General features: G+C 41.7%; 1 long non-coding RNA gene across 2 annotated transcripts in view; it reads right to left on the reverse strand.

Moving 5' to 3' along the window:
• Positions 1–883: 883 nt before the first annotated feature.
• LOC136312222 (uncharacterized) overlaps positions 884–26,031 on the reverse strand; it is a 68,453-nt gene continuing 43,305 nt past the window's right edge. For both annotated transcript variants that reach the window (XR_010726908.1, XR_010726909.1), the window contains exons 2-3: positions 17,522–17,725; positions 884–1,195 (exon numbers count right to left, since the gene is read on the reverse strand). This is a non-coding gene — a long non-coding RNA (uncharacterized lncRNA). The remainder of the gene's footprint in view (positions 1,196–17,521; positions 17,726–26,031) is intronic.

Raw genomic sequence — 26,031 nt, forward strand, 5'->3', positions numbered from 1 at the left:
TATGAAAAGATGCTCAATGTAACTAATCATCAGAGAGATGTAAATTAAAACCAAAACAAGATACCGTCTTACACCTGTCAGAGTGACAATTGTCAATAAAACAACGGTTGTGAGGATGTAAAGAAAAGGGACCCCTTGTCCACTCTTGGTGGGAATGCAGATTGGTGCAGCCACTGTGGAAAACAGTAGCTTATGACTGGAACTCCCTTATGACTCAGTGATTCCACTTCTGGGAATTTATCAGAAGAAAACCAAAATACTAATTAGAAAGAATATATCCGCCCCTATATTCATTGCAGCATTATTTACAATAGACAAGATATGAAAGCAAACTAAGTGCCCATCAATAGACAAGCAAATAAAGATGTGGTGCATATACAATGGAATATTACTCAGCCTTTAAAAAAAATGAAATCTTACCATTTGCTACATGGATGGGCTTAGAGGGTATTATGTTCAGTGAAATAAGTTAAGAGAAAGACAAGTATGTGATTTCACTTATATGTGGAATCTAAAGAACAGAATAAACAAACAAAACTGAAAGACTAACAGGCACAGAGCAGACTGGTGGTTGCCAGAGGGGAGGAGTATTGGGAAACTGGATGAAAGAAGTGAAGGGAAGAAGAAGTACAAATTGGTAGTTGCAAAATAGTCACCGGAGGTCAGTACAGCAAAGGGAATGCAGTCATTAATATTGCGATAACCATGTACAGTGACAGTTTGGTACTGGAAATTTCAAGGAGAACACTATGTAAGGTATGGTTGTCTAACCACTGTGATATACACCCGAAACTAATATAAAATCAATTTGAAATTAAACTGTAAAAAATATATATTATCTCATCTAATCTTCTGTTGACGTAAGAACATCCAAACCCGTAGAGAATTTTTATAGGAATTTATTTAAGCCAAACTGATGACAATCGCCCCAAAACAGCATCTCAAATGCTTCAGATCAAAAGAACTAGGAAGGAGAGGAGTACAGAGAACTGAGAGAGAAGGAAAAACATCCTCTGGGCTGAGGGTCAGTTTTCTGGGGTGGTGCGGTGCTGGAGAGGACACAATGCCAGGAAGAGTGTGGTGTGAAAGACTCAGGGACGGGTGATGAGAATAAACAGGAAATGTTGCTGGGATAAAATAGGTCCTCTTTATGATATTTTCTTTTTTTCTTCTTCTTCTTCTTCTTTTTCTGAAGCTGGAAACGGAAAGAGACAGTCAGACAGACTCCTGCATGCGCCCTACCGGGATCCACCCGGCACGCCCACCAGGGGCGATGCTCTGCCCACCAGGGGGAGATGCTCTGCCCTTCCAGGGGGTCGCTCTGCCGCAACCAGAGCCACTCTAGCGCCTGGGGCAGAGGCCAAGGAACTATCCCCAGCGCCCGGGCCATCTTTGCTCCAATGGAGCCTTGGCTGCGGGAGGGGAAGAGAGAGACAGAGAGGAAGGAGGGGATGGGGGTGGAGAAGCAAATGGGCGCTTCTCCTATGTGTCCTGGCCGGGAATCGAACCCGGGTCCCCCGCACGCCAGGCCGACGCTCTACCGCTGAGCCAACCGGCCAGGGCCTCTTTATGCTATTTTCACCACTCCTGATCATGGCCCAAGCAGACCCACAATGATATTTTCAGAAACATTAAAAAATATTAGAATTCTTTTTATAAAAACATAGAGACCACTGTGGTGGCGCAGTGGATAAAGCATTGACCTGGAACGCTGAGGTTGCCAGTTTGAAACCCTGGGCTTGCCTGGTCAAGGCACATTTCGGAAGCAACTACTATGAGCTGATGCTTCCTGCTCCACCAACCTCCCCACCCCCTGAATCAATAAATAAAATCTTTTAAAAAAAAGAGACTGGACCTCATGGGTCAGATTCTTAAAAGTCCTACAAAATTAGACAGATTAATGCTCAGCTTTTAGACTGTCAATCTGATACTTCTTCCTGTCTTCTCTAAGTCACTTTTGATTCTCTTCCTTATCTCCCAACCAGTGTCCTTTTAGTCAATAAAGACACTTTAATTGAACAAAGACAGTGGACATGTGCTCTAGAGAATGACTGACTCATTGCCGTTTCCAGGCAGAGTGTGGGGAACTGTAATGGCAGTCTTCACTCTTTCCTCAACTCATTTTTTGCCCACTTCTAAAAAAAAAAAAACACTTATTTAGTATTGCCTAAGTAAAAAGACTTTACCTAAGGGCTAGCTAGCTAGATATACAGATAAAATTAATGTTTAAGGCCTAGGCTTTGAATTAACAAATATTTGACCTTAGATCTGTAAACAAATTACAATAGTGCACAATAACATTATTACAAGGCACAGAAGTCAGGAGTGATCAATTCTCTTTAGAAGGTTGGGCAGTGGGAGTAAATAGCAGCTTAACAGGCAGGCAGACCCAAGTGGAGAGAGCATTCTTGCAAAGGTGGACTATGTACAATTAAACCATATACAGTGTGAGCCCAGGAATGGTGCAAGATTAGGCTGGAGTGCAGGGGTCAGAGCACAGAGGTGGATTTGGGACTTTGTCATGGGGCTGACAGAAAGCCAATTAAAATATTTACTCAGAGAGGCATATTATGATCTGCGTTCAGAAAACTCACGAGGAGGATATAGATTCAAGAGCACACTAGACAGAGAGAGAGCAAGGGGCGAGTCTTGCAGCAGCAGTCCAAGTGAAAGAACCCAGGTTGCTTGAGGTTGGGAAAGAGGGAGATTTATTCTGACTGGGAAGCTCTCGGAAGACATCCAGGAGATGGGATTTGACTGTCTTGAAAGAACAGAACATCAAAGACACAGACAGAAGGAAATGAAAACTCCTTGGAGGTAGTCTGTGTTCACTTTAAATCCCCAATGTCTAGCACAGATCAAGTCACATAGAAGGTTTTCAGTGTATGTTTGTTGGATGAATGGAAAGAAAATTCCAGGATGTATTGTTTTCTCTGGCTGTATATTAGCCCATCCCCACGCATTTCTGTTTGCTTGCCTGTCTACACATTAGGTGACTGTCTGCTGCACCAGGCTTGGCTGACTTCAGTGTCAGCACTCATCACGCACTCCAGCATTTGCAACCCTCTGGTGGGTTCGTGAGTGGCCGGATGGCTGTCAGGTTGAGACAGGCCGCCTGATCTGAATGTATCTCCTCAGGAGTAGCCTGGTCTTCTTCCCATGGTGACAGCAGGGTTCCATAGCAAGTGAACAAAAGCATGTAAAGCCTCTCAAGGCTTGGCTTCAGTGCTTGTATTGTATCTCTCTGCTACAGCCTTCTGGCCCAAGCAAGCGGTGGGGGAAAACTTCACCTCTTGAAAAAAGAAAATGAAAAGTCACATTCCAAAGGGTTGAGGAAACTAATAATATTCATTTTTATGATCTACGACAGAAGGAGAAGTAAGAGGCTGAGCTGGGTTGAAAGGCTGGACTGTGCTGAGCATACCCAGGGAGACGGACTAACAGCGATGGCTCGCACGCAGGCTGGGTGGAAGGTGGGGCGTGCAGAAGAAAACTGACGTGGATAAGAAGGTAAAAGCCAGACCAGGGAGGGCTTTGAAGACCAGGCTGAGGTTGTTTAGACTGGATTCCCACTTCCCAAGCAGCTCTCAGAGGTTTCTGAGATGGGAATGAACCCTCAACCAAGTTGGGGGTTATCCTTCAGGAGCAGGCTGGGCATTCCAGCTGTGAGGAAGGCACCGACGGCAGGCTCTCCTCTGCCTTGCCCAGCCCTCTCCTTGCCCAGTGCAACTGGACCTATTCCAAACACTTTCAGCCAAGCCAGGACCAGCCCAGCTTTACTGAGCCCACCACACTAGTGAAGATTACAACACTCTCAATGGCATACAACCCATTTGCCAGCCCAGGCTAATTTTTAGCTCCTTCTTCCTCTCCTTTGTAAGTATTTCGGTAGTAAAATGAATGAAATTAACAATCTCTTGTATTTATGGGACATAAATAGTAAACCATGCGGTAAAACCAAGTGGTATTTTCATAGCCCCATCATATTCTCTTTTAAGTATACTTCCCTGCACAGCCATCCAACTAACATGGAGATGTGCTCTCTCTGATTTGTAGTCTCGAGAACTTAACCAAAGAAAGGCTAGCAACAGAATGGCAGCTGCTGGATCCCTGGGATGTGAGTAGGCCTGAATCCTAATGCACCTTAAATGATAAAGTCCTTGCACTCTCAAAATAAACTCCTTGCACTGATCACTAAGATGTACGAAATGACAAAAGAGGTCACATCACTCGTGCTAAAAATAATAGCAGCACTCCAGGCAGGTTAGCTTGGCTAGAAGGAGTCATCATGGATGTTCTTCTCCTGACTGCATGTGGTTAATTGCTGTGCATCCTCCAGAGGTCCACCACTGTAGTGTAAACTTGGGGTCGTGGCCCTCAGGTTGCCTACCTGACCACTAGGCCTAACATGTATGTGGTGTTTAATTATTGAGTCAGATGGATACATGAATGAATGTTCAAACCAAAGAGAGTGAATGATTCCGGACCGACAGCATCGACTTCAGCTCTCAGCTGTGCTACTTGCAAGTTGTGTTTTCAAGCTTAACCTTCTTAAGTTTCATGTTCATTATATTTAAAGTAGCAATAAGGCCTGATCTGTGGTTGCACAGTGGTTAAAGCATCGACCTGGAATGCTGAGGTCACTGGTTTGAAACCCCTGGATTGCCTGGTCAAGGTACATATGGGAGTTGATGCTTCCTGCTCCTCTCTCTTTCTCTCTGTCTCCCTCTCTCCCCCCCCTCTCTCTCTGCCCCCTTCTGCCCTCTGTAAAATGAATGAATGAATAAATAAATAAATAAATAAATAAAATTACAATAAGAGGCTTCTCTCAGAGTTTTCAAGGAAAAAAGTACCAATACTACTACCTTGTGCAGGGATTGGAAACCTTTTTGGTTGAGAGCCATGAACACCACATATTTTAAAATGTAATTCCATGAGAGCCATACAATGACCCGTGTACGTTACGCATTACCCAATAAAAATTTGGTGTTGTCCCAGAGGACAGCTGTGATTGGCCCCAGCCACCTGCAATCATGAACATGAGTGGTAGGAAATGAATGGATTGTAATACATGAGAATGTTTTATATTATTTTTAAGGTTATTATTTTTTTATTAAAGGTTTGTCTGCGAGCCAGATGCAGCCATCAAAAGAGCCACATCTGGCTCGTGAGCCATAGGTTCCCGACCCCTGAGCTAGTGGCTCAATAAATAAAAGGTGAGAATGGGCAAGTTGCAGAAGGAATCAGCCTAAAATCCTGGCAAGGTGGAGTTCTATGTCAAATGTGCAGAGGAAGACATATGGACCAAACCTATTCTATTTATCTGCAGTTTACAGGAAGGTGTCATAAGACCAATCTCACTTTTGGGGCTCCTGACATCTCATCTCACCTTCCTCATCTGAAGGTGAGCTTTTAAATTGCAGTCCACATGCCAGATGGCAGGATAACATGGACCAAACAAGATGTTACATTGCTAAATAAAGAGAACACATCATGCATTGTATTCAATTGAGTCCCCCCAAAAAGATATGTCCAAGTCCTAACCCCTGGTACCTGAGAATGTGGCCTTATTTATAAATAGGGTCATTATAATCAAGTTAAGACAAGGTCATACTGCATTGGGGTGGGTCCCAAATGCAGTGACTGGTGTCATATAAAAGAAAGGGAAGGGAGGAGATTGGGGCACAGAGACACAAGCAGGGAAGAAGGACGTGTGATGACAGAAACAGAGATTAAATTAATGCAGCTACAAGCCAAAGAATGACAAGGATTGCTGGCAACCAAGAACGGAGTCTCCCCTCCAGCTTCCAGAAGGAACAAGTCCCTGCCAAAACCTTGACTTCAGACTTCCGGCCTCCAGAACTGTGAGAGGATGCATTTCTGTTGTTTTAAGCCACCCAATTTGTGGCAGTTGGCGGTGGCAGCCCCAGGGAAATGATACACACACAAATAGCTTTTGTCTAGTCTGCAGATCTGTCCCCAGCCTTTCATGGAAAAAGTTTCACCTCCAGAATGAAACACTTTTAGGCAGCAGGACATTCCAAATGTGAAACTGTAGTCATGGGAGTAAAGAAGTAAAAAGGGGTAAGCAAGAGGAGATAACAAAGAAGATAAGGGCAAAAGAACCATGAAGGCAAATGAGGACAGCAGCGTGCTCACAGCGGGCAGGGTCAGCCACAGCCGCCTTCCAGCTGAGTGGAGCTGTGTACAGCCAACATGGACAGTGGCTGGAGAGGACAAGTGCTGTGAAGCCACCCTGGCCAGGACAATTGCAAAGGTTGCACAAGGTCAGGCCAGGAGCCAGGGCTAGAAATGCCCACGTCAGATTCTCACCAGGCGTTCGATCATTCCGCCCATCCTGCATCACGGGGCTCTGGGTTTGTTTAGCTTGCAAAGGGCTAGCTAGCTTGGCACTCGCATGGGCTTTCCACCTAAACCATTCCTAGAAAGCTGTATTTCCTGTGTGTTTACAGTATCAACTCGTAATGAACCTTTAATTGGCCACCCTATTTCTGTATTACCTGTGAGATCACTCCCTCCTCCTCACCTTCTACATAACCTTAGGCTTACAGTTGGAGTCAAACCCCCACAAGTAGGCTGAATTCACCAGGGCCCAGGGCCAGGGAGAGGGAGCAGCAGTGAGGAAATGCCACTGGCCTCTCTCAGAGCCGCACAGAGGGCGGATGCTGACCTCTTGTTGCAAATGACTGTGGCTTTCTTCCCATTACCTTAGATAAGGGAGAGAAAACGATGAACCACAGGCAGTGTGAACTAAAATTTCAACTTATATAGCTATTTTTAAAAGATTCCAGGTCAATGGCTGATTGTAAATGTTATTTAGAAATTATTTTTGAGGCGCTCTCTGTTCAGGACTTTGGACACAGTTTGAGATCGTGACCACATAATCTGGTGTGGAAGAAGGCGCGAGGAAGGGGCAAGCAAAGGCCTGTGGGAGAGCAGGAAATGAGAGGACTGATGACGTGGACTCCCACCGTGTTTGAGAGCCTGATCTGTGCCAGAGGCTGGGGCTGGAGAGACAAAGAGAACAAGCAAGGGCCTTGCCTTGGGGAAGGCCGCAGTCAAAATATGTTCAACACATGCACTCAGTTCCCGGCAACTTCTCCCCCGGCCCTTCCTCCACTTACTTCCCTATCCGTGTCACTCTGGCCTACTTTTTATTTCACAGGCTTCCTCTCTCTCCAAAAACAATCCTGTTTGTTCATTTGTTTGCTTATTGATTGTCGATCTCCTGCGATGGAAGATGAGCTCCAAGGGATCTTGTCCCACCCTCTCCCTACCCACTGGGATGGTGCCTGGACATGTAGTTGCTAAACGAAAGTTTGTTGACTCAATGAAATACAGCCCAGCAGGAGTAAGAGAGGTTGATGATAAAAGGGATTAAGTGGATATGTTTTGAACCCAGACTACTGGGGTGAAAGCTCAGCTTCCTCATTTACTTACTATTTGAACTTGATCTGATTGCTCAACATTTATATGCCTCTGTTTCCTCTATCGCAAAATAGGGTACTACAATAACCAGTTTCACAGGGTCGTTGGGGGTTTAAACGAGCAGGGGTTAGCAAACACTTTCATAGAGCCATCTAGTAAATATCTGAGGCAATGGCTCCACTCTGCCCTTGCAGCACCAAAGCAGCTGCAGACAATACATGACTGAATCGAGTGGCTGTACTCCAATTACAACACGAACAGTTACAGCATAACACGAAGCATATAAGAACTATAACAGAAAATAATAATCTATTTGAAGGGGAATTAAAAGCCTTTCTTTTGCAACAAACTCACTGAGTGGTTTCAATCTGAGTCCCAATTTAGTCATCTGTAAATAGATATAATAACTATTCTTTCCTACCTCACTGTATTATTTGGTGATCACATAAGATAAAAGATAAGATGAAAAATACAAAGGTACTGTGTACCAACAATGCACACAAATACGAGTTTTGTACTGTGAAGTGCGGTACAAATATGATGCTACAGTACTGCCTGTATCCTAGGGTGTGGCAGGCGGGTCACATGTTAGTGTACTCACTTTATGGATGAGGAAATGAGAAATATAAATGACTCATCTGAGTTCACACAGCTGATCAAGAGAAGACCTAAATTGGAGTTTTTATTCTAAAACACATTTTCCCGTGCACGGCACCTAACCCTCACCCACAGGGTGCCCCCTTTGCCACTGTCAGACAGAAAGAGCCCTTGTCCCTAGGCTCATCCCAGGGCAAGGGTTCCCATGAGTACTGGAGCAGTTGCTTCCTTTCCTTGTGGTTAGCGAGAAGTAATTATAAACTCAGCCCACACTTTGTCTTGTCAAATCAAAAAAAGGAAGAAAAAAGAGAATTTCGGTGGCATGACTATTCCTTACTTACCTTGAACACAAAGGAGGAGATCTTGCATCATTCCATCTCCAACCCTCCACCCCCAAAAGACACATTTTAAAGAAGCACAAATACCTATTCTCGTCAGTTTGTACACGGGTTGTATTGAGTCGCCTATGTTGGTTTACTGCAGGGGTCGGGAACCTTTTTGGCTGAGAGAGCCATGAACACCACATATTTTAAAATGTAATTCCTTGAGAACCATACAATGACCTGTGTACTTTACGCATTATCCAATAAAAATTTGGTGTTGTCCCGGAGGACAGCTGTGATTGGCTCCAGCCACCCGCAACCATGAACATGAGCGGTAGGAAATGAATGGATTGTAATACATGAGAATGTTTTATATTTTTAAGGTTATTTTTTTTTTTATTAAAGGTTTGTCTGGCCCGACCTGTGGTGGCGCAGTGGATAAAGCGTCGACCTGGAAATGCTGAGGTCGCCGGTTTGAAACCCTGGGCTTGCCTGGTCAAGGCACATATGGGAGTTGATGCTTCCAGCTCCTCCCCCCTTCTCTCTCTCTGTCTCTCCTCTCTCTCTCTGTCTCTCCCTCTCCTCTGTAAGATGAATAAAAAAAAAAACTGTTGCAATAAACTAATATTCTTAAAAAAAAAAAAAAAAAAAAAAGGTTTGTCTGTGAGCCAGATGCAGCCATCAAAAGAGCCACATCTGGCTCGTGAGCCATAGGTTCCCAACCCCTGGTTTACTGTAAGAATCTTATTCGTCCTGAGTCTATAGGAAGCAGGAGATGGAGTTTCTGGTAGCTGATGAAGACTTACTTACTTTGAATTGGAGTGCAGAAGCCACATGATCGTGGAAACTCAAGACTCCAGTTTTTAGCTACTGTGTGCACGGAGCTCACACCATGCTGAATGCCAACTAAATGCCTGTGAGTGAACTGTCCAAGTGCAATTTATTTTTAACCCACTAGAATAGCTAAAGTTAAAAAGACTAATACCTGTACTTCTCATTTTTGCAAGAATGTGAGAAAACTAGAACGCTCTTACAGTGCTGATGGCAATGCAAAATGGTATAGCCACATGGGGAAACAGCTTGGCAGTTTCTTTTCTTTAAATTTTATTATTGAATTTATTAAGGTGACAATGGTTAATAAAATTATACAGGCTTCAGATGAACAATTCTACAATACATCATCTGGAAGTTTCTTTAAAAATTAAAATTGTACTGGCCCTGGCCGGTTGGCTCAGTGGTAGAGCATCAGCCTGGCATGTGGAAATCCCGGGTTCAACTCCCTGTCAGGGCACACAGGAGAAGCTCCCATCTGCTTCTCCACCCTTCCCCCTATCCCTTCTCTCTATCTCTCTCTTCTCCTCCTGCAGCCATGGCTCCATTGGAGCAAAGCTGGCCCGGGCGCTGAGGATGGCTCCATGGCCTCCGCCTCAGATGCTAGAATGGCTCTGGTTGTAACAGAGCAACGGCCCAGATGGGCAGAGCATTGCCCCCTACTGGGCATGCCAGGTGAACCCCCATCGGGCCCATGCAGGAGTCTATCTGCCTCCTCATTTCTCATTTTAGAAAAATTAAAAAAAAAAATTAAAATTATACTTCCCATATCACCCAGAAATTCCACTCCTAGGAAACTAAAAGTATATGTCCACATAAAGATTTTTATGCAAATGTATTGCAGCATTCTTCATAATTGCCAAAATCTGGAAACAACTCAAATGTCCATCAACTGATGTATGGGTAAACAAAACATGGGGTTTCCATACTATAGAAGGCTACTTGGTAATGAAAAGGAATGAATTACTGACACATGTAACAATATGAATGAATCTCAAAACCGTCACACTAAGTAAAAGACAGACATACATAGAAGACAACATTTTATATAGACCCATTGATATGAAACTTAGTTAACGCAAACCTATAACAGCTGCAGAAAACCAACTGAAGGGCCGAAGGTGGGGTGAGGAAAGCAGGGATGGACCACAGAGGACATGAGAGAACTGTCTAGGGCATTGGAAGTATTTTAATTTTTGAATGTGACGATAGCTGCATGACTGTATATATTTGCTAAAACACATATAACTGTATAGTTTATACAGCTGAATGTTAAGGTATATAAATTACACTTCAATGAGGCTATGACACAGAACTGTAATATATATTTTTTGAGTTGCTATATTTTTCTTTAAAAATGTACAAGTTTATTTTAGAAAGTGAAGAACAAAAACCTTCATTGCACCAGCCAGAGATAATTCTTATTAATATTTTTAATGAGTTAATATTGAAAAACTATTGTACCACAATAGTTTTGACTTAACATTAAATCTTGAATTTTTGGCATGCCATTATAAATTCTTTAAAAATATCCTTTCTGGTGGCTACATAGTAGTCCATTGTGTGTGCTACCAACTTCTCTGTTTTAGATATTTTGGTATTTCCAATTTTTACTCTTAAGAAGTTAGATTGTGAAAGTGTACATATATCAGTTCCAACGGTTATGAATAGTTTTTGAGGCTCCTGATAGATATTTCAAATTGCTTTTCAGAAAAACTGCATAATCAGTATAAGAGAGTGACCATACACCACTACTTTACAGCGCTGATATATATATATATATTTTTTCATTTTTCTGAAGCTGGAAACAGGGAGAGACAGTCAGACAGACTCCCGCATGCGCCCGACCGGGATCCACCCGGCTACGCCCACCAGGGGCGGTGCTCTGCCCCCCAGGGGGCGATGCTCTGCCCATCCTGGGCGTCGCCATATTGCGACCAGAGCCACTCTAGCGCCTGAGGCAGAGGCCACAGAGCCATGCCCAGCGCCTGGGCCATCTCTGCTCCAATGGAGCCTTGGCTGCGGGAGGGGAAGAGAGAGACAGAGAGGAAAGCGCGGCGGAGGGGTGGAGAAGCAAATGGGCGCTTCTCCTGTGTGCCCTGGCCGGGAATCGAACCCGGGTCCTCCGCACGCTAGGCCGACGCTCTACCGCTGAGCCAACCGGCCAGGGCTAGCGCTGATATTTTTTTTTTGTCAAATAAGACTACTTTGATTTCTGGTGAGGCTGATTATTAAAATGCGGCAGTGGCTGGAGCTGTTCACACATATTTTAGTTTTTCTCCCACAGAGAACATGAGAGGTTTGGACTTCTCCCCTTTTAAGGATAGTCTTGGCCACATGACTTGCTTTAGCTAGTAAACTGTGAGTAAAGTGACATGCCACTTCTGGCAAAAAGCTTTAAGACCCAGCGCAAAAATTGCCACATTCCCACTGCCTTGCGTGGGTGATCATGAAAGCCCAAGTCCAGACAGATGAAGCCTCTGCCAGTCTGGGTCCTTGAGTGACCCTTATGCCCAGAGGTCCCCAGCTGTCCCACATTAAGTCGTAGCCTGAGTGAGAAATAAACCTTATTCAATCACTAAAATTTGGGGGTGGTTGTTACTACAACACAATTGAGATTATCTCAGATTATTCTATGTACCTTTATAAAAATAAGGTGAAAATTTATCAATGTTCTTTTGCTTTAAGAAAATGCATAAATTGGTACTAGGCTTGTGTGATGATGAAACAAAGGAAAACATATATCTTCTTGGCCAATGATTTTCCAGTTTTGAAAAGAATTTCCTTATTCATTTCTATACATACATTAAAGACAGAAAGTTCAGTGACTCGTAGGAATAAAGTAAATCATGGGTTTTTATGAAAGTAGCACCAAAACTTCAGTAAGAAAGGGATAAGTCAATTCTGAGACCGAATTGACCCACATCTAATATTTCTGTGTCCTGCTCTTGCAGCCCAGACAGCATAGTGGGTGTCGCGAGTTAACGTGAGTTAACGGGAGCACCTGCACAGCTGTGATGAAAGAGGCGCGTAGAGGGCTTCCACAGGACTTGTTTGTGACAGTCAACTTGCTGCCAAAGGATGCACATTTTGTGTTTGGATCCCAAGCAGGAAGTTATTTTTCTTGTAAAAGGAAAGAGAATAAATTATCTTCCCCATGGCTGTGCAAGCAGAAACACACACAGGATACAGAAGGTCAGGTAGAGCTACAGTGGCAGGGAGACAGGCGTGCATGGACTGCAAAAAGATGATCACAAGTCTCAGAGGACAGACCAGAAATGTCTTGCCGTAGGAATTAAGGGCCCCAAAATCATAGCCTTTCAGTGTAAGTAAGCCTGAGATTTATAGGCCAGAATCCACAGAGCTCAAAATTCAAGAAGAAAAGAAACACTCACCAAACGCCACTGGCTAAGTATTTTCACCCTACAAGATAATAACATAACTCTCCATGATATTTTTTGTTGTTATACATGAAATGTTATGTGTGTGTGTGTGTTTGTATACACACATATATGTATTCAGAGTCTTAGGACAATCATTCTCAAAAATTATTTTGCCATCTTCAAAAAGTCCCAGGTTTTAGAACTCTTCTAGGTTTTGTTATGCAGAGATATCTGGACTGGTGGATTCATTTACATGACAGTCAGGATTCTAGTGCCCAGACTGGGGTGAACATGTACCATATTTTCCCATGTATAAGACACACCATTTTCTCAAAACTTTGGGGTTTAAAAACGGTACATCTTATACAGTGGTTGAAGATTTTTTTTACTTGCATTTCCTGCTTTTTTACATGGATGAGGAGTTGTATGAATTTTATAATGAATAAAACTTGAGTTTAATAACTTTATGTAATATATTTTTTTCCAAATTTCAGGCCACAAAATTAAGGTGCATTTTATACATGGGAGCATCTTATACATGGGGAAATATGGTATATGCCACCACACTATGTCCATGCCTCTGCTAAACAATGCATTGTTTCATGTGTTTTTGTGAAGGAGAAGAGCTATGGCATTAAATTTGTATATTGCTTTGGGTAATATAGCCATTTTAACAATGTTGATTCTTCCAATCCATGAATGCAAATTATACTGCTCACAAAAATTAGGGGATATTTTACTGCTTCATATTCATTTTGAAATATCCCCTAATTTTTGTGAGCAGTATCGTACAACCATTATGAAAGAAAGTATACTAGTTCTTCAAAATATTAAGAATAGAACTGCCATATGACCAGGCAATCCCCCTACTGGGTATATATCTCCAAAACTCAAAAACACTGGTACATAAAGACACATGCACCCCCATGTTCATCACAGCATTGTTCACAGTGGCCAAGACATGGAAACAACCAGAGTATTCCTTGATAGAAAGTTGGATAAAGAAGATGTGGTACATACATACTATGGAATACTACTCAGCCATAAGAAATGATGAGATGGTGACATTTATGACAACATGATGGACCTTGAGATCATTATACTGAATGAAATAAGTAAATTAGAAAAAGCTAAGAACTATATGATTTTACACATAGGTGGGATATAAAATTGAGATTCATGGACATAGATAAAAGTGAAGAGGTTACGAGGGGGAGGGGGGTATAAGGGAGTGACATGAGGGAGAGGGAAGGGGAGGTGCAAAGAGAGACAAATATAAGGTTACAGAAAATGATTTGACTTTGGGTGATGGATACACAACATAATCAACAGTTCAAATGCTATAGAAGCATTTACCTAAAACCTGTGTACTCTTATTGATCAATGTTACCCTGTTAAATTTAATTTTCTAAATAAATTTTTTTAAATGTTTAAAAATTAGAAAAAAAAAGAGCTATGGCTAAAGCATGACTAATTTGTTACTTTATTATTGAAATATTTATAGTGACCTTGATATAACTGATATAGGGAAAAATAATCAAATAGCAAAATAGTAGGAGAGTTATAGTTAGAAATAAGGACTCAAAACTTTAGGTTTAGAGAAATCATTGGAAGAATGCAGATGTTCAAATTTTTAATTTTGGTTTCAAGGCCATTTTTAATGAGACTATAAAAAGATGTTTTGCTTTTCCAAAATCAGAATATTGAACCACCTCTTGGCTGTATTTTCAATAATCATAGAATATCTATTAGGTGGCATAATTGAGTGTGAAGGAAAAAGGTCTACAGTTCTACTTCTGCAGAATAATATACTAACGAGACAATAAAGCAGGTTAATTTTCTTCCCTTGTATATTTATAAGTAAAATAGAAAATACTGGTCCTGGAGATTAATTTGGAAGCTTATGTCTTAGTAATAACAGATGATATTTATCAAGTATCTTGCAAATGCCAGACTATTTAATCAGCACAAAAACCCAGTAAAGCCTGACCAGGTGGTAGCACAATAAATAGAGCATTGACCTGTGCCACTGAGGACCCAGGTTTGAAACTCTGAAGTCACCAGCTTAAGTGCAGGATCCTCCAGCTTGAGCACAGGGTCGCTGGCTTGAGGGTAGGATCATAGACATGACCCCATGGTTTCTGGCTTGAACCCAAAGGTCGCTGACTTGAAGCCCAAGGTCGCTGGCTTGAGCAAGGGGTCAAGGCACATCTGAGAAGCAATCAATGAACAGCTAAGGTGCCATAACTATGAATTGATGTTTCTCATCTCTCTTCCTTCCTGTCTCTCTGTCTCTCCCTCACTAAAACAAGACAAGACAAAACAAACAAAAACCCAATCAAGTTAGCTGTGGTAGAATCTTACAAGGTGGTCACCAATTAGCCAGCTTTCCCAGTATGCACACCTTTGTGTATTCCACTTTCACATGGAAGCTGGTCTTGTCCAAGTAACTTGCTTTGACCAAGGGACATTAGCAAGCACTATATAAACAGAGGTTAGATAAGTGCTTAAACTTTGGATTTGTCCTCTTGAGATTTGGTTGCCATGAGAAAAGCTCAGGATAAATTATTAAGTGTTGAGACACCATGCGGAAGAGGCTGTGGAGGATAAGAGACTACCATAGAGTATTCCAGCTCCAGTGGAGCTTCCTGCTAAATGCAGCAGCCTGTGTATCTGACCAAACCAGCAGAACCACCAGCCGGCTGAGATCCACCCAACAGAATCATTTAAAAGTAGTAAAAAAAATCATTGTATTGAACCATTATATATATATATATTTCCCCCCCCCCCGAAGTTGGAAACAGGGAGACAGTCAGACAGACTCCTGCATGCATCTGACCGGGATCTACCCAGCATGCCCACCAGGTGGCAATGCTCTGCCCATGTGGGGCATCGCTCTGTTGCAACCAGAGCCATTCTAGCGCCTAAGGCAGAGGCCACAGAGCCATTCTCAGCACCCAGACCAACTTTGCTCCAATGGAGCTTTGGCTGAGGGAGGGAAGAGAGAGACAGAGAGGAAGGAGGGGGGGAGGGGGGAGAAGCAGATGGGCGCTTTTCCTGTGTGCCCTGGCCGGGAATCGAACCCGGGACTCCTGCACGCTAGGCTGATGCTCTACCACTGAGCCAACCAGCCAGGGCCTGAACCATTATATTTTGAGTGTGGTTTGTTACAAAGCAAAAACAACTGAAATATGGGTAATGTAATTTACAATGGACAAATATGGAAATTGGGGCTCATAGAAATCAAAGTCTTATGTGATTATAACTCCACATATATTACACAAAATCCCACATTCTTTTTTTAACATGTTTTTTATTATTATTAAATTTAATGCAGTGACATTGATAAATCAGGGTACATATGTTGAAAGAAAACTTCTCCAGATTATTTTGACATTTGATTATGCTGCATACCCCTCCCCACATTCTTTTTATGATATTCTCCCTTAAATTTCAAACTGTGTACACAAAACACTTCCCTGGCATCTCCCCTTAGCTGGGTGCCCCTTGCTTGTCTTGAGGGAAATGAGGCTGGCATCTGGCAGGAAGAGGGGCCTGCCGTCTCTCTTTTCTCTCTGCCACAGAGGCAGAGCTCATTTCTGGAGAAGCACAGTGACTGCATGCTTGCGCATCGCACTCCCTGCAGTTGACTGGGAGTAAGGTTCTATGTCTGACTTACAGGAGATTACAACAGGAGGGGACTGAGGTCTGGAGCAGGCAGGACACACTTCAATGCTGCTTTGGATTTTGATGGTTTTTTCCTCAGGAGAGGAGATCTGAACAGGGAAAGGTTAATTGACTAAGTAAGGCTAGGACTTCCAATAGAGAATGTTCTTTAAAAAAGAGAAGAAAAAGAGTACCAGGTTATGCTAGCCTACACTGGGGAACAAAACTTTTGTTGCATCCACAAAAACACTTGTTCTTACCTAATTCGAGTGTGCTGATCTCAAATCTGACAGTTTTTCTCTGTTAGCTACAGTTTTTTTGCAATTCAAGATTTTAGGTTTTCAGCTTATTGTACGATTTTCCACATTTAGTTTAACATAATGAAGTAGAATGTCTTCTTGGGCATCATTTTTGTGAAAATATAATAATTTATATAATGCAATAAATACATTAATACACTAAAAGATATGATTGCATCAAAATTTGTCTACAATTTAGAAATAGAACATATTAAAACACTTATTTTAATCATAAAATTTGCACAAAACTTATTTAAATTCTATTCAGGCAAAAATTTGCGTTTGTAGCTCTTGCGTTTGTGTACAAATATTGATCCACTTACGACCTATGCAACTTATGACAATTTGACTTTACGACCACAATCACTAGCCACAATTGCTCCTCATCTGGTAGCACAAGCGTTGCCCAACTGGGCGAACGACAGTGCGGACCAGCTTCCAGCAGCACCACCATCTCCGCTGCACCATTTCAACTGTTGTCCCAGACTCAGTACAGCAATTTGTGCTTTGTGTCTTGGATATTTTTCATCAAACCCCTCCCAAGATGTCTACCAAGAGGAAATTGTCTTTGCCAATATTAAACTAGTTGTACTGGTAATGCAGTGTTTTACTTAAACCTGATGAATGTAAAAATAAGAAACAAAATGGTGTAGAGATGATACAAATGGCATAAAATGAACAAAGAAAATTATGATATATAACAATAATGAAAGAAAATTATGATAAAATATGACTTAAAGATTTTTATAACATCATTTCACAGTACTGTACATATAGCCTACTCAACTTATGACCAAATCGTGTTACGACTGGTCTGTCGGAACCAACCGTGGTCGTAAGTTGAGCACTAGCTGTACTTGTTCAGGACAATCTTGTTTGGTGCTCCAGCAGTAGTCTGCTCATCACTAACAGCTCCAAGATTTTCAGGAAATTTATAAAGGTTACTGTTCAGGAAGTGAATCTTAATACTCACGTTACATACAATGTCGCGGAAAGCCAACAGCATCCTTTGAGCCAAAAGTGCATAGTTTTCTGCTTTTTTGTTGCCAAGGAAGTTCTTTGTAACTGCCCCAAAAGACTGCCATGCTGCTTTCTCCTCCTTATTCATCTTCCTGGCAAATTCTTCATCACGTATATGGGTTTGAATTTGAGGTCCATCGAATACACCTGCTTTTATCTTCTCGAAAGACAAGGCAGAAAAAGCAGAAATAATATGTTGAAAGCATTCACTTTCTCTATTCAAAGCCTGAACAAACTGCTTCATTAAGCCAAGTTTGATGTAAAGTGAGGGAAAAATGATTCTGTATCAATTAACTACAGGTTCATCCACAATATTTTGCATCCCTACTTCCAGAGCTTCACATTTCGGCCACTCCTTCTGTGTCCAGTGTTTCTCCCGAGCTCGGCTGTCCCACAAACACAGAAAGCAGGGATACTATGTGAAACCTCTCTGTTGTCCTAGCAGGAAATTTACCATTTTAAGACCCACACAAATGATCCAGTTATGCTCCTCATACTTCAGAAAGTCAAGGACAATTTTTATGTCATTATAATCTTCTTGCAGATGAGATGAATAAGCAATTGGAACCGCTAAAAATAGGCAATATATGCACGTGTCACAAATGATGAAATATTGCGCCTTTGATGTTGAAGTGTGTAACAGCCACATGTATAACAGAAGGTGTCAGGACTACTCTTATATTTACGCCTACTCAAAGAAGCCATGATTCAATCTTAAAACAAAAGAAGAGGGTGTTTTTATCAGATAACAATTTTTTTCATTTTAAAAGAACTACAATTATGTAAAAGTGATGTTTGTAAAACATTAGTTGCCTTGTGGTTATGTTCAATCCAAGAGTTGTTGCCCTTTAACTCCAATTTAAAAACCAATGCATGCCATTAAGTGTAACAAAAAAAATTAAAATTGCATAAAAATGAGAGTATGCACCAAAAAACGGATTTCAGATTTGGAATCAGCGATGCAGAAATATATAGAAACAGTTCTAAAACCTCATGCAACAGAAAATGAAAAAAAAATTGTTCCCCAGTTTATTGGACGGCCTATTATTCACAGACTAACAAAAATATTGCAGAAGACCTACATGCCAATCAGTCTGCAGTTTGCTAAATAAACACTCTCTTCAGAGGTCACTTGTAAAACCCAGATTTGTACATTGATGGCATGTGTTACCCAGGTTAAAACATGATATTTAGTAACTTCACTTCAAAGTCTATTAAAATCCCATGGTCTTGAAAAGGTTACCTGACATCTTGTAGGCCAGATTCAGGGCTGAATAGACATGTCCCCTGCCACTGAGTGTACAATAGCCAAACACTCAAATGACACTTTAGTTACACTTGCTGCCCTTATAGGGAAATGCTGAGGGCTGTGATCCTCTGAGCCCACTGGGATTCTCTGACTTCAGGTGGCTCAGCTGTGGCAGTGAACACAAAGCCAGCACATGCCCCAAATCCAGCCCATGAGGAACTCCCATTTCTGCCAAAACAATTTCCAAATTGTTTGATATGCTTTTAAAAGAAAAGAAAGATGATTTAATAATAAATCATTTATATTATTTATATAATCTTCATATTTAGATATAAAATAGTATATTTTTAATATGAAATTTATATAATTATAATTATTATTACAGCTAAGTCCTACTATGTCCCAAGAATAGTGTTAAGTGCTTTATATGTCATTTTTCCCCCCATTTAATATTCACAACAACCCTCTGAGGCAGGTAGTATTATCACTGTCTTTTTCAGATGAAATGTCTAGAGTATTAAAAAACAGAGAGAGTTATCAAAGTTAGCTCAAAGTTGACATCATGTAGCTGCTGTTGAGGTTCACTCAAAAGGAAATAAAATCACTTCTCTGATATTCTTGGCTAAAAGTGCATAACCTGATTCAGTCAAGATCAGACAAACCCAGGCCCGGGCCGTTTGGCTCAGTGGTAGAGTGTCGGCCCAATGTGTGGAAGTCCTGGGTTCAATTCCCAGTCAGGGCACACAGGAGAAGTGACCATCAGCTTCTCCACCCTTCCCTCTCTCCTTCCTCTCTGTCTCTCTTTTCCCCTCCCGCAGCCAAGGCTCCACTGGGGCCAAGTTGGCCCGGGCACTGAAGATGGTTCCATGGCCTCTGCCTCAGGCGTTAGAATGGCTCTGGCCCCAGATGGGCAGAGCATCGCCCCCTAGTGGGCATGCTAGGTGGATCCTGGTCCCGCACATGCGGGAGTCTGTTTGACTGCCTCTCTGCTTCTAACTTCAGAAACACACACATGCACACACGCACGTACGCACAAACATGCGCACACACACACACAAAAAAAGATCAGACAAACCCAAACTGAGGGACGTTCTAAAAAATTCCTGAGCAGTACTCTTTAAATGGGTCAGTGGCATAAAAGACAAAAACAGACTGAGAATTTGTTCCATATTAGGGCAGAACAAGACCACATGAACCTGGATTTCATTCTAGATCAGAAAAGAACATTTGTAGAACAACTGGCGAACTTGAGGACTATAGATCAGATAAGAGTATTTTGTTAACAATAACTTTCTTAATAATGATCATTTCACTGTGGCATGAAAGATGGTAACATTTGGGGAAACTAAATAATGGGCACTCAGAAATCCTTTGTGCTATTATTCTAACCTTTTTTCACATAAAAAAAATTATGTCAAATTACAAGTTGAAAAATGGGGGGAAATAAAAGAAAAAACCCACAATGTATGTCAGGGAATCTAGAGAAAGAGAGAAGACCAAATGCAAAATAAAAAATGGGAATGTTTCTCTTTCCACAGCTCTTGATACCATTTGGGGTTTGTCCCTGGAGTGGTTCATTCAGAAGATAAATTTCTTTAGTGTGAAATTCTTGTGAATGACAAGCTGTTAGATTTGGGAGAGAACTTAGAGTTACTCTTAGGGGCTTCATTTTGGAAGAAAGACTTCTGAAGTTCATAAAGGCATGAGGATGATAGGCCCAAAGTCATACAACAGGAGAGCCAAAATTAGTGCCTAGTTCGTCTGGGACATGAGATACTATCTCTGCTACACCACTCATTTCTGAAAGAAGACACCTCCATACCAGATGGAACTCAAGCCCAGAGTCTGTAGTGGAGGGACATTACCCATTAGCTGTGTGATTCTTCTACCTACTGGCTAGAGACTAGCTTCTGTAGCCAAATAGTCATTCATTTACTCATTCAAAAAATATTTATGGAGTGTCTTCCAAACGCTTGAAGGGCTTACAGATACAGCAACTATCACAAAGTCCTTGAATTTTTGTGGACCAGCCACAGTACTGATCCATGCTCCAAAATTAGTGACCTGCATGACACTGAGGACATTCCTTTACTTTTCTAAGCCTTTAAGTCTGATCTCCTGTAACACAGAGAAGATAGACTTACTTGAAGGTTGCTTTAAGTATTAAATAAGATATTGCATCTCAGCTCTTTGCAGCATTGTCTGGTATGTAGGTACTCAATAAATATTATGTATTACTGTCATTTTTTTCTCTCCAACCTAAAACTCTGTCAATTGTATTACCTGGTGGGGATATCTAGGAGTGCTCAGAATGTTTTGAAAACTCACTTTTGGAAAGGTGAGTTTTTCCAACAGAGTAATTTTCTATTTCTTTATTTTCAAAGGTAGATAAATAATAAAAAGAAAGGGCAAGAAAGGCCAACTGAGAAAACTGGTACTGAGCATGAATTCAAACGGGAGTTATAACATGCAGAATATCTGATAGGTTCACCGAGATTCAAACGGGAGTTATAAAATGCAGAGTATCTGATAGGTTCATCGAGATTCAAATGAGACTGTTCTGGGAGGTTAGTTGCGTCTGGCCTTCTTCATGGGCATAATTTGAATGCCATTTTAGCCAACTTCGATTATTTCCACAGATGGAAAGAATAATAAATTACATTAAGCAAGATAAACAGAATCCTCTAGTGCTGCTTGGAACAAGCTTCCTGTCTCTTTCTGTTGCTATATCCTGAGAATGTGACTCTTGATCCTCTGCCACATTCCTGTCGCCTGCTCCCCAGGAACATCCATCTGGGCACCCACTTTCTGCCCCTCCTCCCAACTTCTCTCACAGCACCATCAGAGGGTCCCGAACACAGGGTGTGCTTGGCAAATGTATGCTCAGTAAAGAAATCTATTTCAGGGAGTGACAACTCATAAAGCAATTAGAAAATAAAGTCCCATTACCATGAAAAGTCCTCAATTCATTCAAAATTCTGACTGTCCACACACAGATGGTTGGGATTTAAGGGAACAGAGAGTGCTTCAGTTTCACATGCTTCCTATGTAACATTTCTTTAATGAGAGCTGGGACGTTTAAGAGTTTGGTCTCATATTCTCCAGTCACAAACTCTTTGGAGAATGACATTAAATAAATCCAATTAGCAGCTCTCTCTGGGCATATATTGTATATACCTGGGAGCAGAATTTGTGAGTCCTACGGTACGTGTATGGAAACAATAATATGAACGGAGCCAGAGCTGCCCTGCCAGGGTACTGCCTGGACCCATCATGCCTCAGCTCTTGCTAAAATAGGGCAAACTAACCTGTAGACTGGGCCTAGGGAAACGTTGTGTCCCAAAGAACTGTTTGCAAAGATCACAAGAAAGCAGTTATTGAAACCACTCTTTAGAATGAACGTCCTTATGTTATGTTCTCTGTGCCAATGGCAATGCCTTCTTTGTACAGCTAGACTCGTTCCTCCTCGTTCTCTGATACATACCCATGACCTCTGTCCCCTAATCCAAACACTATTTGGGTTTCTGCCTGAATCAGTGGTTCCTAAATAATTATTTTTATTGATCTCCATAAGTGCTTTTTTTTTTTTTTTTTTTTTTTTTTACAGAGACAGAGAGAGAGAGTCAGAGAGAGGGATAGACAGGGACAGACAGACAGGAACAGAGAGATGAGAAGCATCAATCATTAGTTTTTCATTGCGCATTGCGACACCTTAGCTGTTCATTGATTGCTTTCTCATATGTGCCCTGACCGTGGGCCCTCAGCAGACCGAGTAACCCCTTGCTCGGGCCAGTGACCTTGGGTCCAAGCTGGTGGGCTTTTGCTCAAACCAGATGAGCCCGTGCTCAAGCTGGCAACTTCGGGATCTCGAACCTGGGTCCTCCGCATCCCAGTCCGACGCTCTAGCCACTGCGCCACTGCCCGGTCAGGCATCGTAAGTGCTTATTGTTGCCTTTCACTTTGAAAGGCCTTTTATTTTTAGGTTAGTAGTTTCTTGCAGCAAACACAAGGAAGGAAAATCAGCACCATGATTCCCGGTATTCCTAAAAGGAAACATACCAGTCACCAGTGGGGCAGCTTTTCCTGAACTGAGTATTGAGAAGAATTTTGCTGGTGTGGTTTAGTGATAATCTTTCTGCAGGAAATAGGGCAAATTGCAACATCACTCACTGTAAGCTAAGGCCAAGATTAAAGGGCAGGACGAGTGCAGACAGAGAGGGCAGCATGTGGTCAGTACAAGGTGCTCAAGGGTGGATCATGACTGGTGGAACAGAGAACAACTTTAGTCAAGATTTCTACATAAAATATTCCCTCCAACCTCAACCCTTCCTCCAACCACACACTCTCTGGTATCCAAGTCAGGATGTTTACTTAACAAGAGCCTTGCAGTGAGCTTGGCAGAAACCACAGTAGGGCTGGCCCCCTTAAAAGAGCTCTGAGGAAGTTGTTTGAGGTTCTCTATGTCACTGACATTCATAGTTCACAGAGTGCAGAAGGGCATTTGTGAGATGGAAATAAAAATGTAAAGGAAATAAAGTTTGACAACCAAGGCTCTGCCATTTTGGGATCACTTTTCAGAAAACCAACCTCTACATGAACCTGTCTCTGAAACAGACTTTATTCTGAGTTTCATCTTTTCTAATTTAAGGAGATTTTCTATCTCCATGAGTTTAGAGTCAACATATTAAAAAAACAGAACAAAACAAAAGTGTGGTAAAGAACATCTGTTCTGTGGGCGAATAACATGAAGATGAGCCTGACCTGTGGTGGCGCAGTGGATAAAGCATCGACCTGGAAATGCTGAGGTTGCCGGTTCGAAACCCTGGGCTTGCCTGGTCAAGGCACATATGGGAGTTGATGCTTCCAGCTCCTCCCCCCTTCTCTCTCTCTGTCTCTCTCTCCTCTCTCTTCCTTTCTGTCTCTCTCCTCTCTAAAAATGAATAAATAAAAAAATAAAAATAAAAATAACATGAAGATGAGAGAGAGTCAACCACAGGCCATTTGGAGATCATTAAGACAGCTGTCAGTGTCTGGGCTCCATCCAGAAACAGACTCCTAATCAATGCTCTTCCTTCCCCTACAGAAGTCTACAGAATCCACTGAAAGGCATGGAGCACCCCAGGGGTGCAGAGAAGGAGACAACAGCCTTACAGTCAGATAGGCCCGGGTTCTAATCCTTCTCTCTTCCTTAACTCAACCTCTTTCAGCCTCAGTTTTACCACCTCTGAAATGGAACATTAATACCTTCCTGTTGAGGTTAGAGATAATGTAACAATGCCAAGGATTAGAAACTGTACAGCGTATAACTTAAAATGAAACAAGTAAATGCCTCTATAAATAAAGGCAGTTAATAAATCCATCTATCCATCAATCTACTTATTATTTTTATCTCTTTTTCCTGATTTTTGTTAGTTCTGAGTATCAGCTACTTAGTAAAGCTAAGAAGAAGGAATGGAGGAGCCAGGAGAGATGTCACAATAAAGAATTGGCTTCCTTCAGAAAGCATCATTTCCAGAGGAACAGTCGTGCTGCTAGAGAAGTGAACACAGGCGTTCATAGCTTAATATCCCCCAATCCTTCAGCTGTTGAGAGCAGTAGGAAGCAGGAAGTCAACTGGTTCTTTAGCTATTAGAGAAATGCAAATCAAAACAGATACCACCTCACACCTGTTCGATTAGCTGTTATTAGCAAGTCAGGTAATAGCAAATGTTGGAGAGGCTGTGGAGAAAAAGGAACCCTCATACACTGTTGGTGGGAATGTAAAGTAGTACAACCATTATGGAAGAAAGTATGGTGGTTCCTCAAAAAACTGAAAATAGAACTACCTTATGACCCAGCAATCCCTCTACTGGGTATATATCCCCAAAACTCAGAAACATTGATACGTAAAGACACATGCAGCCCCATGTTTATTGCAGCATTGTTCACAGTGGCCAGGACATGGAAACAACCAAAAAGCCCATCAATAGATGATTGGATAAAGAAGATGTGGCACATATACACTATGGAATACTACTCAGCCATAAGAAATGATGACATCGGAACATTTACAGCAAAATGGTGGGATCTTGATAACATGATACGAAGTGAAATAAGTAAATCAGAAAAAATCAGGAACTGTATTATTCCATACGTAGGTGGGACATAATAGTGAAACTAAGAGACATTGATAAGAGTGTGGTGGTTACGGGGGGGAGGGGGGAATGGGAGAGGGATAGGGGGTGGGGAGGGGCACAAAGAAAACAAGATAGAAGGTGACAGAGGACAATCTGACTTTGGGTGGTGGGTATGCAACATAATTGAACGACAAGATAACCTGGACTTGTTATCTTTGAATATATGTATCCTGATTTATTGATGTCACCCCATTAAAAAAATAAAATTATAAAAAAAAAAAAATTAAAAAAAAAAGAAAAGCTGTCACTTCTTCCTTCTCCCTGAAGTTTGTCTTGTGGCCCACACACTGGCTTTTACATATCCACTTGTCCATCTGCCTAGCCATCCACCGCATGGTTGTGGTCAAATACTGCACTTCCGTAGACACTACTTGTCTCTATTCTTCTGAAATGGGCCTGCCTTACCTTCCTAGGATGCTTTCATTCCTTTGTTTATAATATTAGTTTTTTTATTATTAAAGTAATATTTATTTATTATAAATATCTAAAAAATACACACACACACACACACACACACACACACACACACACACACCCTAGAAGAAAAGAGCAAGTCCTATTAATTGCCCCACCTAGAAATGTCAGGTTTGCTAACATCTCCCCAGCTTTCTCTACCTAGCGCATAGGCATTCTCTCCTGGCCCCTCCAACATAGAATCACATGATCTTACATTATGCTTTCTTTACACAGCAATATCTTGTAAATATTTCTCCCATACCACTAAATTTTTTGCCTTATTCTTGTTGGAGTCTCTTTTATTTCCTCAGAACCATAGGAGGAGCACCAAAGTAGAAAGTCAGGAAACCAGGGTTCCACTTAGCTGGGTCACCCTGAGTAAATTATTCAGTCTTTACCTAAATAACCTACATACTTTGTCTCAGCATCAAAGGTTTTTTATTCCAAGTAGAATAGTAATCTTTTCTTAAAAAAAAAGGAACCTGAGTTTTAAAAATACAGATCCTCTTTTTCTCTCTCTCTATTTTCTTTTTGTTTTTACATGAGAGGAGGGGAGATAGTGAGTCTCCCACATGTGCCCAG

The sequence above is a fragment of the Saccopteryx bilineata genome, chromosome 8 (genome assembly GCF_036850765.1).
Source record: "Saccopteryx bilineata isolate mSacBil1 chromosome 8, mSacBil1_pri_phased_curated, whole genome shotgun sequence".
Classification (NCBI taxonomy): domain Eukaryota; kingdom Metazoa; phylum Chordata; class Mammalia; order Chiroptera; family Emballonuridae; genus Saccopteryx; species Saccopteryx bilineata.